This window comes from Caretta caretta, chromosome 2 (assembly GCF_965140235.1).
Source record: "Caretta caretta isolate rCarCar2 chromosome 2, rCarCar1.hap1, whole genome shotgun sequence".
NCBI lineage: Eukaryota > Metazoa > Chordata > Testudines > Cheloniidae > Caretta > Caretta caretta.
Window position 1 is genome coordinate 100,811,527 of NC_134207.1, and position 13,074 is coordinate 100,824,600.

Below are 13,074 nucleotides of genomic sequence, written 5' to 3' on the forward strand. Positions count from 1 at the left end.
GCTCAGGAAGGGTGTCTTGCAGTCTTCTACAGTACCCCAGGCATGAGACCACAGCAGGAGAAGCAGAGAAATGGTGGGTCACTACTGGCCTCGGCGGGGTGAGGACAAACTATTAGGGCTAGAATTTTATATTTGGTGTGTGTGTGTTTGTAGTGGATTTTGTTTTTCTTTTAGTTTTTTAAATAAAAAGAGGTAAGGGCAGTGCAGGGACTTGAAGAGGGGGGCTGATCTGGCCAGGTGGCCTGGCAATGTGTGATCCTGTACATGAGTGGGTGTCAGATGAACATACAAAACTGGGTATGGATGAAGTTTTTGCTGTTCAAAGAAAATGAAAGAGGCCTACTCTGAAATGCTGAGGGAGGAGGAAGAAGCAGCAGCAGGCTTTGGCTTGCCTACAAGGAACACCAGACAAGATTGACCTAAAATTAAACCTAATTCTCCCCCACTAAAAACATTGCTTTCTTAGGATGGTATTTGATTGCTGACAGATGGCTACTGTTATCCACACAGACAGCCATGGTTTGAATAAAGTTTTTTGGACATTGAAGCCTATGCCGTAGTGTAGTTGAGAGTAAACTGGATTTACTTGCTTTTTACTTGGCAATTTGGAGTTAGATTAGATTTCCCATTACACTGCTGAGGGCATGCACTAAATAATCTTGTAATCATTGCTTGTTGATACAAACATCTTCCTTTTTGTCTGAATTGTAGCAATCTTCTAGATCCTAGTAGTGGCTTGTATACATGAAATGAGAATTCTTTTAATGGCAGAAACCCCAAGTACATTTAGTGAAATGTAGAATGTCCTAGCACCATCTGCTGGGTGAACAGACTGTAAGTAAAAAGAAAAAGGAGTACTTGTGGCACCTTAGAGACTAACCAATTTATTTGAGCATAAGCTTTCGTGAGCTACAGCTCACTTCATCCAGTGAAGTGAGCTCTAGCTCACGAAAGCTTATGCTCAAATAAATTGGTTAGTCTCTAAGGTGCCACAAGCCCTCCTTTTCTTTTTGCAAATACAGACTAACACAGCTGTTCCTCTGAAGACTGTAAGTAATCATCCATATACATTATGCACAGCAATGAACAGGCTATCTTTACTGCTTGCCAGTGTAAGAGCGGGTATAGAACAAACCTTTGCTGAGCAACTCCTCAACTAAATATGCATTCCATCTTCGGGCTCTGATTTGAGTGCTCAACTAAACATAAGGCCTTGAGAGTTGAATTTAGTTTTATTAACTTGCCTTAACAGCAACTAATAGTATTGTACTATTTGTGTCTTATATCCTATACTAACAAACTAGAAAATTGGTCAGGATAACTATTCAGGTTTTTGCAATCAAATCACACAACCAGAACAGAAAATAACTTGGTCAACTGCTGTCTTGAAGATGATTTTGTTTACATTTGATGCCTCAGAATAAGGCCTCTCTTGTGCCAATTGGCTCAACTCCAGTATTAACCCTCTACCTACAAGGTGATTTCTAGTAAATACTAGAGAAAATAGTTATTGATCAGATCACTTTTCTCCCTACACTTAATAGTTAGTTCTGGTTGGTTTAGTGTGTGCAGATTCTCTTCCATGTACATGGATCATACAGTTGTTTCCAGCTTCTGCTCTGGTTGGAGGCTCAATTCACGTGTGTGTGTGGAGGGAAGGAGAGGTTTAAAAAAAATCTGAAGCTTCCTGTAGCACATGGAACAATATATCCAATTGCAGTCTTTTTAATTCTTATTAAAACAGCTATGCAAACCAAATGGGATGTCCATTTGTCACCCTCGTATAACACAGGGCAGCTCTGCACTACATCGCTTAAATCAATGTAACTTGCATCACTCGGGTGTGAAAGACACCTTCCCTGCCCCTTAAGTGACACAAGTTACAGTGACCCAAGTGCGCTCTCCCACCGACATAGCTTCCGCCTCTGAGGTGGAGTAAACTATGCTTACAGGTGAGCGCTCACCTGTCAGCATAGAGCATCTTTATTGGATGTGCTACAGCGTCGCAGCTGCATTGGTGCAGTTGCGCTGCTTATCGCTTCCCTCAGATGATCTCTGGTTTTACTCTGATTTGAAATGTGGAGTAGTGGGCTGAGTACTGACTGACCACCAGGAAACCCTGAATGTCATCTGCTTGTTGTGTAGACTTGGGCAAGTCAACTTGTGTGTCTGAGTTCACTCCCCCTGGAAAAAGAAGGAGGGATCATAATGCATGACTCTTTCCTACCCAACTGTGGCATCTTGAGGACTAATTAGCTGACATTCTGAAAAGCTGCATAGTGTTAATCATCCATTTCCGTTTGTACAATAACAAACGCTGGTTTTGAGGGCAGAAAATACAATGATGAACTTCTCCCAAAGGTTCAGTACAGCCTTCTAGATAGATCGCACCACTGCCAAAGTCAGTCTTGTTAGGCCAAAATTAACTGTGCCTCTTTTTAAAGTGCAGATGTATTTAATTGGTAAAAAAATAGATCAGCCTTCTTTAGAAGTCTTTGCTTTAGTATAATGAATTTGATAATGCTAAATCTATTTATTGGTAGCTTTTCCTAAAGAACTCCTGCTGTATCATCCTAACTTAATGTCAGCTTTGTGATCCCTTTGTGGGAAAGGAAAACATTTTGTTTATCTAGAACATTAGTTTGAGTTTGCCCACATCTTAAATATTAGCTTTCAAAAAAAACCTTAATTTTTCCCCTGTCAGCTGAACACATTAAATTAAAATGTGCTAAATATACTTTTGCATTGAGTCACTCTTTAACCTGAATAAATCATCTTCCTGATCACGAATACAATTATGCAGAGGTTTTTAATCACTCTTAGTAGAAATGCTTAGGCCATATAGGAGAGCTTAGTAGTAGATAATTTTGATTACAGTCCCTTCCTAAAAGAAAAGGAGTACTTGTGGCACCTTAGAGACTAACAAATTTATTTGAGCATAAGCGTTTGTGAGCTACAGATCACTTCATCGGATGCATAAAATGGAAAGTACAGGGAGGAGACTTTATATATACATACAGACCATGAAAAAAATATACTTTGTAAGGAGAGTGATCACTTAAGATGAGCTATTACCAGCAGGAGAGTGGGGTTGGGGGAGAGAGAACCTTTTAAAGTGATAATCAAGGTGGGCCATTTCCAGGAGTTAACAAGAATGTCTGAGGAACAGTGGTGGGGGGGGGGAGAAAAAACAAGGGGAAATAGTTTCACTTAGTATAATGACTCAACCACTCCCAATCTCTATTCAAGCCTAAGTTAATTGTATCCAATTTGCAAATGAATTCCAATTCAGCAGTCTCTCGTTGGAGTCTGTTTTCGAAGTTTTTTTTGTTGAAGGATACTCACTTTGAGATCAGAAATCGAGTGACCAGAGAGATTGAAGTGTTCTCCGACTGGTTTATGAATGTTATAATTCTTGACATCTGATTTGTGTCCATTTATTCTTTTACGTAGAGACTGTCCAGTTTGACCAATGTACATGGCAGAGGGGCATTGCTGGCACATGATGGCATATATCACATTGGTGGATGTGCAGGTGAACGAGCCTCTGATCGTGTGGCTGATGTGATTAGGCCGTATGTTGGTGTCCCCTGAATAGATATGTGGACACAGTTGGCAACGGGCTTTGTTGCAAGGATAGGTTCCTGGGTTAGTGTTTTTGTAGTGTGGTGTGTGGTTGCTGGTGAGTATTTGCTTCAGGTTGGGGGACTGTCTGTAGGCAAGGACTGGCCTGTCTCCCAAGATCTGTGAGAGTGATGGGTCATCCTTCAGGATAGGTTGTAGATGCTTGATAATGCATTGGAGAGGTTTTAGTTGGGGGCTGAAGGTGACGGTGAGTGGCGTTCTGTTATTTTCTTTGTTGGGCCTGTCTTGTAGTAGGTGACTTCTGGGTACTCTTCTGGTTCTGTCAATCTGTTTCTTCACTTCAGCAGGTGGGTATTGTAGTTGTAAGAATGCTTGATAGCGATCTTGTAGATGTTTGTCTCTGTCTGAGGGGTTGGAGCAAATGCGGTTGTATTGTAGAGCTTGGCTGTAGACAATGGATCGTGTGGTGTGGTCTGGGTGAAAGCTGGAGGCATGTCGATAGGAATAGCGGTCAGTAGGTTTCCAGTGTAGGGTGGTGTTTATGTGATCATCGCTTATTAGCACTGTAGTGTCCAGGAAGTTGATCTCTTGTGTGGACTGGTCCAGGCTGAGGTTGACGGTGGGATGGAAATCGTTGAAATCATGGTGGAATTCCTCAAGGGCTTCTTTTCCATGGGTCCAGATGATGAATATGTCATCAATATAGCGCAAGTAGAATAGGGGCATTAGGGGACGAGAGCTGAGGAAGGGTTGTTCTAAGTCAGCCATAAAAATGTTGGCATACTGTGGGGCCATGCGGGTACCCATAGCAGTGCTGCTGATTTGAAGGTATACATTGTCCCCAAATGTAAAATAGTTATGGGTGAGGACAAAGTCACAAAGTTCAGCCACCAGGTTTGCCGTGACCTTATCGGGGATACTCTTCCTGATGGCTTGTAGTCCATCTTTGTGTGGAATGTTGGTGTAGACGGCTTCTACATCCATAGTGGCCAGGATGGTGTTTTCAGGAAGATCACCGATGGATTGTAGTTTCCTCAGGAAGTCAGTGGTGTCTCGAAGATAGCTGGGAGTGCTGGTAGCGTAGGGCCTGAGGAGGGATCTACATAGCCAGACAATCCTGCTGTCAGGGTGCCAATGCCTGAGATGATGGGGTGCCCAGGATTTCCAGATAGAATACCCCAGGTTGGGGTTCCAGGGGTGTGTCTGTGCGGATTTGTTCTTGTGCTTTTTCAGGGAGTTTCTTGAGCAAATGCTGTAGTTTCTTTTGTTAACCCTCAGTGGGATCGAAGGGTAATGGCTTGTAGAAAGTGGTGTTGGAGAGCTGCCAAGCAGCCTCTTGTTCGTATTCTGACCTAGTCATGATGACAACAGCACCTCCTTTGTCAGCCTTTTTGATTATGATGTCAGAGTTGTTTCTGAGGCTGTGGATCCCTTGCTAGCTTGCTTATACCATTCTGCATCATGTTGGCTTATGACAAACCCTGAATGCTAATGTATGTTTTCTAGTAGTTTCAAATATTCATTTAGGTATTTAATTAATTTTTGCATATCCCTGGAGGTTTTGAGACTTCTTGCAGACTAATCAAAATGCATGCCAATGAAATGGACCAACGGATGCTGATATATTACACAATGTCCTCATTCTGTCTGAGCAGGCTTATGTTCATCTCAATCAGACAGCAGCATGGACCACTTAAACTTCTGCCCTCAAGACTGAAAGATGAGAACACAGACATTTGAATGGCTTCCTTTGTCATCGTTACTGTACTGTCCTCTCCTTTGGGGAATGTGGCTGTCCTATAGGTATCACATTTGAATCATGGAAACCTGTTGTTGTTGTGTTTGATCTCTTGCACATAAATGAAAAACTGTCATCAATGCAACAGCTCCTGAACGACTAAACCAATGACTAGTGAGTTGTTGATAGAAACAAACTTTAGTGTTTTGGGTCAAGTGCTTAAAATATAGTGTTTATACTTCCAGCTCTTAAAATGAGAAGAATTAAAAGTGTGTGGGTGAAGGGGAGGGTTGGCCTCTCTTCCAAACTGGTGCTGCCTTTGGAAGTACAGTTGTTTAACAATGGCTATCCACATTCCTTGATTTCTAGTGAATTAGAAGAAGCAGGGTTAATAAGGACAGAGTATGTATAAGCAATGTAGGTGTGGTACTTTAGCAAAGATGCTTTGGACAGTGCTGCTTTCTTACTGTTTATACATTAGAATACAAAATTTCTAAAGCTTGATACCTAAGTGCTCAAACCCAAGCAAACTCTTTCCTATATAAAGAAGCTAATTCTAGTTGATTGAAAATAAATTCAGTTGAAGAGTCAAGCCAAAAATGGAGGGAGTTATGAAATGGAATTGCTTCTTCCCTTGGTGACTCTGTTCTGAAGCCTGACAGAAGGACTATGGCCTGCTGGAGTATCCATTTCTGAACTTCAATCAAATGGGTATAAAACAAATTTTACAACTACTTTGTTCCTAACAACAATTTCAGTAACTTGGAAAGCAGCAGCATAATTTCTAAAGCATCTAAATTTGAGAAATTGGCTAAAATCTTTATTAATCAGTACAGTAAAGTAACTGCAAATGACTCTTGTCCCTTGGAGTACAGCGCAGTCTCTCTTTATGTCCAAAGACACTAATGATATCAGTGTCTTCCTTGGATTGAGGACTAACTAGTTTTTAAGGGATTAAAATATCCTGTTACCTTGCCAACATGAAAAATCTGTTTAAATGTTCATGCACAGTAATTCAGGAAAAACTAAGAAGGAACTGCATTGATTTACAATGAATTCACCGTCTTACTGAAATATCTGCCCTTGGAAATTGAGCTTTATCTTTAGTCTGTTTCCACCACACTGTTGTTGGTTGTTGCGAAAATCTAAACTATAGAGGGGAAGAAACCAATTTGATGGCCACTTGCCTTAATTTTTAACTCTTCCTAAAACAAGCTCATTGGGTAGCTGACTCTGGTTAGTCTACAACCTTCAAACTAGGGTAGCAAGATCACTTCATTTTATACCTATTTCAGCCTAACCTCCATTGCCATAGAGTTAGCAAAAAAGCATTTTCCTCTGCAGGGTCCTACCGTTTGCTCCCTGGGTAGCAACAGAGTAAATAAGACCATCTCTTTTCAATTGCATGAATCCATTGCAGTCTGCAAGCAGTGGCCAAACATCAGTTTTGTTTTTTTTTGTCTCTTTGACACAAAGACAGATGTGTTTCTTCAAGTGCAGTCTGGGGGAAAAGGGGGAAGTAAATTGGCTATTTAATAATAATAAAAAAAAAAAATCAACCATAACTCAGGCCAATAACTTCCTTGACTGGAATCATGGGAAGTGGTAGCCCTAAGTCCTATAGAACGTGCTGTGTTTAGCTCTTTGAAAGCTCATCCCTAAATGGGAAGGTAAGTAGTAAAGTCATTAACATAAAGCATTTATATTGAAGATATATTCTACCTTTCTATCACAGGCTATCATTCCACATCTTTCTATGCACAAATATGACATAGATTTAGTGGGACACAGTCACCCTGAAGCTGTACTCTGTAACAGTTGATTATTATCCATTCCAAATGTAAAACAGGTTCAGCATCTCTGACTTCATTAGAGGGAGACAAGAGGCTCAGTAATACTCTGTTCCTCTAGCTCCTTCCAGTAATTGAATTCATAAGGGGAAAGTTTTATGGCCAGAATCCCTGCCACAACCAAAGCAAAATTATTTAAGGAAGTAAAAGCAGCATTCTGAAAATACAGCCCAAAACATTAAAAAAGAAAGAGAAGGGATCTGTAATCGGATGGATAACCATCAAAGGCAAGCTTTAAAAACAGGCCTTTTTTACATAGTAAAGTTAGTGGGGCTGCTGTGACCCAGACTGCAGCTTGCACTGGAAAAGCATAGTCTAGTGAGTTGAGCTGAGTCCTAGAAAAGCCAGAGTCCTAGGCCTGGTTTAGACACTGGCTCACTCTCACTGGGCTTAGGCAAATTATTTACCCTCTCTGCCTCCCGCTGTCTTTGTGTCAGGGTGTGGGTGCAGAAACCAGAGATCTTTCTCCATTTTGGAAGGCAGGGATCTGAAGTGCAGGAGTCAGATCAGGCTCTGGCTGATGTGTTAGTGATCAAATGGTTAAAATAAAATTATTGTTCAAGCTCTTTTGCTTCAATGCAATGAATAACATCCAGTGTCCCCAGCTACCTGTGGGCATTTCTCAATGCTAAATAGCAGTATTCTGTTTTTAGAGAATAAAGTAGACTGTGCTGGGAAACTGGAGCCATCAAGGTGAAACCAGAAGAAATAGTAAAGAAGAGGGACACATGCACTCTTTGGTATCTGGGGTAATGGCCAGCATGAGGGATGGAGTGAAGGTTTATTAGAGGAAATTAATAAAGTTCTAGTAAGGCACATGTACCTTTATACTCTCTGCTATCCAGCAAAGGAACCCATTCTAAGCTTCTGGGGGCTTGACTGTCACCTCTTCTGGGCAGAGACCTCTTTATGTCTCTCCTTCCTGACCCTGGGGTATTTCCAGACCACAGGTCCCAGACTACACGATGGTGTTCTCAGCAAGCCAGACTGCATAAACAGGCCAATATCTGAGCTTTTGCTTTCTCTTCAGGGGCTGTGAATAGCTGTAGTTGCCCACAGTTACAAATTACCACACAGCTCTTTCAAAGCAAGCATGCTCATTCTTAAGGTGAGAGCATTCCAGAGAAAACCTATTAAAAACAAGAAATGAAATGACAGGCAAGCTACTAAGCTTACTGGTGGTCATCCCAACTCCAGCCTCAGGTTTGGGCAGGTGTCAGTCTTTCCAGCCTTTTGTGAGCTGTCTGTGGGGCACCGCACCCGCATTTGCTGGATCAGAAAGATGGCCCTGAGTCAGGCTAATTATCCAAAAATCCTTCCTTTGGGTGTTTCGTCTTTGGAGGCTCCCAGTTTGAACCAGTATATACAAGCCTTTCCATGTGGTGGTACTTCTCTGGAACTGTTACCACCTGAGTGAATGTGCCTAATCACACCCCTCCCCAGTTGTTCTTGGTTCCTGGAGGGCTGTAGCTACCCACTCTCCTGGAGTTACACACACTCCTTGTCCTGTAATAATATGTAAACTTAATACAGTAAAATCTCCCAAAGATATCGCAGGAAATTGCCATATCTCTCTCACAGCACATATATGTTGCTGCTGCTTTTTACAGATTCTTATAATAGGAATTTTTTACCCTTCTCTCTAGCCTAGCAGTCAGCTAATTTATGCCTTCTCTGTCCCATTCCCACACCGCCGCCCCACCCTTTATTAAGCTGGAAGTTGAAGCTGGACATAGTCAGACTAGAAATAAGGCACAAATTTTGAACGGTGATGGTAATTAATCATTGGAGCAACTTACCAAGGCTTGGGTTGGTTCTCCATCACTGGAAATCTACAAATCCAGATTGGATACCTTTCTAAAGGATATGTTCTAATTCAGCCACAGCTACTGGACTTGAAGACCAGCATCATCAAGTGAGCTCTGGATGGAACAGTTATTTCTAGATTTATCTTGCAAACAGGAGAAAATGGTAAGGTGGTTTTGACGAGAAAGACTTCTTTTTCCTTTATTCTTCTGGAAGGTCTCAAGATGAAGATACTGGTTAACTTAACTCTCTATTTTCAACATGAATTTTAGAGGTCCTTTGGGGTCCATCTATGTTAAGTGAAGTAGAATAATAAAACAAAACATAACTTGGTTTTGTTACTGTGAAGAACAGTGAGGTTGCAGGGGCTGATAACTTTATTGAACAGAAATGAGTTTATGGGCCAAAGATCTAAAGTGTTCCCAAGTCATTTTCTTTTGAGGGAGATTTAAAGGAAGAGAAGGGGAGGGTGAAGTTGGTAATCTACTTTGTAGTTGAAATCCTGGTCCCATTAGAATCATCTGTGAACTCTCATTGACTTTAATAGAGCCAGGATTTTGCCCTGAACCTGTGAAAACTTCAACAGCTCCAAAAACAATATGACTTTTTTTTTTTAGGATTGGGAACTGGAAAATCAATGGATCTTAGGGTGTTGGTTGGTCTATTGTTATTTATTGAGGGAGATAAATTCTTGATCAATGTATAGAGTTTAGCATTAATAGCTGAATTTAGAAAATAGCTTGGAAATTCCTAAGGAATTAACTATATATGATTCAACACTGATGAAATAAAAATCAAACCTGAGCTCTTATCAGTAGTTTATTTGTTCTCTTGCCACTGTACAGATAGACTGCACAGAAGATGAAGCCTTAGACCGTGAAACTCCTAAGAGTGTAATAGATTCTATGTAACCAGGATTATGAGCTTGTTAATATTCTGTACTTAATGTAACATTTGAGAGTTAATATCGGTCTCATACAGTGGATCAAATTTTTCCCTGATTTATATAATCACAATTATATTAGTGACTTTAGTAGGCTTGTATATGCTGTAACTCAGACAGTCATAATACAGCAAACTTTCTCAAGATCAAACGCACACACCAAAAAATATAAGTAAACAGGTCTGGGTCGGCGCTGCGAATAGAACCTAGTGCTGCTAAGTTCCAGTCCAGCGTCTTCATCACATCCTTCCTCATTCATAATACTTTAAGCACCTGCATTTTGTGGGGAAAATAGCTGTTATCCTTGCTGTTGAAACTGACCCCATCTCATTCTGCAGCAAAATCTATGCACTATATGCAAGAGCTGTAACACAAGAGGCCTACAGCCCCGTATCCTGTAAGACTTGGCTTAAGCTAAAGCATTTACATATGCCAGGCTGTGACACTTGACCCAGATAATGGACTAGGCCAATCTCTAACTAGAAAAGAACCAAAGGGCCTCCGGAAAAGTCCCTAGCTGTCCATTATATGCACCCTCCACCCCGCAAAAGTCTCTAGTCAAAATGCTGCCACAGCAAACTGCAGATCTTGATAAGATTTTGATAATAACACGGTGTGTCAGCACGGTGCTAGGTATGAAACTGCCCTTCCATTAATTCCTTATAAGGCTTTATTAATAATGCTTGCTTGGTAAGGAAATGTATCATTTGGCTTGAATTTGTACCTATATAAGTCTGGTATTCTAGGGGCAGGGCAGGGCAGAGAGAGACCAGGGTGGCACCTACGTGTGACCATCTCTGTCTCCTTCTCCCTGCATGCTTGTATTCAATAAAGGACCTCAGACAGTTTGAACCAAACAGATGGTGTGACTCGTTTTCCACAACAATTTATTTGAATATTTAGTCATATCAATAACTAAAGGTGTGAATATTTGGAGCATTGCATGGTCAAATGAATCCATATGTTTGTTTAAATAGGGATATACATATATCTCCCATTCATCGGAGTGAACTTCTACAGACAGGGCCCAGAGATGGTTCCGAAGGCCGACTCTAAGTATCCCGACTGGCTTTTCCAGGTGCACCTCAGCCCCTCCAAGAAACTGGAGGAGCTGGACCCCGAGATGCCCCAGTACTGGAGGCTCCTGCGGAAGCACAACATCTGGTGCTGCAATAACCTGAGCAAGAGCAAGAAGTTTTAGGGTGGGACCTGTATGGCAACACCCCTGCAGTTGCTGTGGCCCTGGGCCGGGGAAGGATGCTGCACAAGGGCTCAAGGTGGGATTTGGACATGTCCTGTGAGACTGGAAACAGATGCAGCTGGGTGGGTCCCCTGAGCTGGGATCAGCTGGCACCTCCGCCCGGCCAGGGTCTCTTATTTTTACTTTGAATAGTGAAGACGACAAATCATGGCTGTAATGGGGGGGTGGGGGAACATGGATGTACCACCTTTATCCTGTAGTTAAGACACATGTTGAAGACAAGAGTGATTTTACAGCATTTTTTATAATTTAAAATTCATCTTCCGGCTAGATTTTTGCAATATTATCACTTGATATCTCTTTTCCTATAATCTTAGGGCATCAGGTTATTCCTCGGTCATTTATTTGTGTCAGCATTTCTTGTCTCCAAGGCCTTGCGTTTCTTGCATTGTCTTACTTGTATCTAATACATGATTCCTCTACTGATCTATCTTATACTTCTATAATCTTACAAATTAACTCTATTTAACATAAATTAATATATACAATATAACATATTGATTAATCATATCACACCATAAATGGATAATAAAGTAGAATCATTGGCTACACACTTAAGAAAAATCACAACAGTAAGTGATTTACAAGTGATCTAATACTTTTCATAATATTTAAATTTGGTATTTTATGGTTTGGAAAACAGCCATTTATCTTTCTATTTTAAAAAAAACCCTGTTAATTTTCACATCACTCTAAAATTGAGAATCTGACCTTACTAAATCGCTTGTCCAGTTTAAGGCTGAATTACCAACCACGAGGATGAATGAAATCTCTAGGTAGAATTATAACCTACTGAGATAAATTTTGCATACGCTGAATTATGAAATCAAGGGGTATCAAGGGGTATCACTCATGCATTATGGCTAATGTTACACCATTTACCAAAAGTGTGATTCTACTATAAAAAGTGACTATGTATATAAGAAAAAGTACTTTCTTTCTTAATAGACCTGCTCCCAGTTGGATTCAATCAAATCTGCTGATTTTAGTGATAAAGTAAGTTTACTGCTTTTTATTCCAGTCAGCGTTGTCGAACCAACATACATAGCCTAGAGCAGAGGTGGCCAACCTATGGCTCTGGAGCCGCATGCGGTGCTTCAGACGTTAATATGCGGCTCCTTAGCTAGGCACTGATTCCAGGGCTGGATATCTAGATGCTAACTTTCCAATGTACCGGGGGGTGCTCACTGCTCAACCACCTGCTCTGCCCCAAGCCCTGTCCCCATTCTACCTCTTCCCCCAAGGCCCCTGCCCCTTCCCCTGAGCCTGCTATGCCCTTGCTCCTCCCCTCTTCCCCCCCATAGCCTCCTGCGCATGTGAAACAGCTGATTGCGGGGGGAAGGGGGAATAGGCCCTGATTGTTGGGGGCTGCCAGGAGGCAGGAGGCACTAGGGAGTGGCTGCGGGGCTCCTGACGTATTCCTGTGGCTCTTTGGCAATGTGCACTGGTAAATTCTGTCTCCTTCTCAGGCTCAGGTTGGCCACCCCTGGCCTAGAGAGAGAGATGTATTCTGAGTTCAGTTATGTTATCTAATCTTTCTTGTGCACATAAGCTTTTGTTGACATGTTCTAAGTCCTTTTCTGTAACCCTGGATATTAACCTGTGGTATGAGAAATGTTAACACTGATGAGCAAAACATACATATTTTTATAAAAAGGGATAACAAAGAAAAAGACCAACCAGGTGTGGCTTTCCATGTAGGAAGAGAAGAAGTGGGAAAGAATTGCAAAAATTTTTAGCTTCAATACTACATCATGGTAAGTCCTTTTAATTAACAGTGTGCCCTGGATTTAGATAAAGAACTGCAACTGCAAAATTTGAATGTCCAGTTTGAAATGTGAGAGAACCGCAAAAAAGTCAGATCCATGTTGTGAAAGTTAAAAATGGCATC